General features: G+C 43.5%; 1 non-coding gene across 1 annotated transcript; it reads right to left on the bottom strand.

Annotated features, from left to right (window-relative positions):
- LOC133833651 (small nucleolar RNA R71) lies at positions 1–107 on the bottom strand. The gene has a single exon (XR_009893020.1). It is a non-coding gene; the product is annotated as a small nucleolar RNA R71 (small nucleolar RNA).
- Between the last annotated feature and the right edge of the window lie 934 nt (positions 108–1,041).

Genomic DNA, 1,041 nt, shown 5'->3' with positions numbered 1-1,041 from the left:
AGTCTAAAATGACAGATTTCCACATTCTCCCAAAAGGATAATGAAACGTTCTATCAAGTCTGGGAAAGATTCAAAGATCTGTTGAATTAGTGCCCGCACCATGGCTATGAGAACTGGCGCTTGGTCAGTTACTTCTATGAAGGCCTCACGAGTCATGAGCGCCAGTTTGTAGAAATGTTATGCAATGGTGAATTCCTCGAAAAAGAGCCAGACGATGCTCTTGAATATCTCGAAGAAACCGCAAAAAAAGTCTCACACCTGGACTGGTCCAAGTGCTACTGACAGCAGCAACCGACACAAACCATCTGGGATCTATCAACTTCTAGAAGAGGATAGTGTTAAGGCCCAACTCGAAGCTTTGAAAAAGCAGTTTAAGGTCTTAATGACGAAGAATAGCCAAAAATCGCACATGATCGCTCAAGCGGAACCGCAAGAACCTTGCTTTGTTTGTGGAGGGACAGAGCACTTAGCTAAGGACTGCCTAGCTTTGAATGAAATGAGGGGGGTTTATGAGGAGCAATGCAATGCCTTGGGGGCATATAACAAGCCATTCTCCCATACGTACAACCCTGGTTGGAGAAACCACCCAAATTTCAGTTGGAGAGATTCCAACCAAGCTCAATCGTCTGGAGGCCAATGGAGGAATGAGCAACAAGTTCAACCATCAAAGGCGTATTCTGCACCTCAATACAATGCTCATCCACAACGAAATTCTCTCGAGAATACTCTTCATTCATTCATGGAGGAACAATCCAAACTGAATCGCCAAATGATGGAAGAAATCAAGGAAATGAAATGTCAATTCTCAAAATTGACTGAATCCTTGGCCATTCTGGAAAAAGGCAAACTTCCTTCCCAACCGAAATTCAATGTGCAAGGCCAACACATGGCCCAATCTTCAAATTCTAATGATCAAAATGTCAAGGAAGTAAATGCCATCACGACGAGAAGCGATAAAACTTTGCCAGGCCCACCCATAAAATCCAACTCTCCTAGTATTCCAAAAGTCATTCCTGAAAATCCACCACTCAATGCCACTCC

Source organism: Humulus lupulus, chromosome 4, assembly GCF_963169125.1.
Source record: "Humulus lupulus chromosome 4, drHumLupu1.1, whole genome shotgun sequence".
Taxonomy (NCBI): Eukaryota; Viridiplantae; Streptophyta; class Magnoliopsida; order Rosales; family Cannabaceae; genus Humulus; species Humulus lupulus.
Note: the sequence above shows the minus strand (reverse complement) of the source record. Positions and strands in the feature narration are given on the sequence as shown.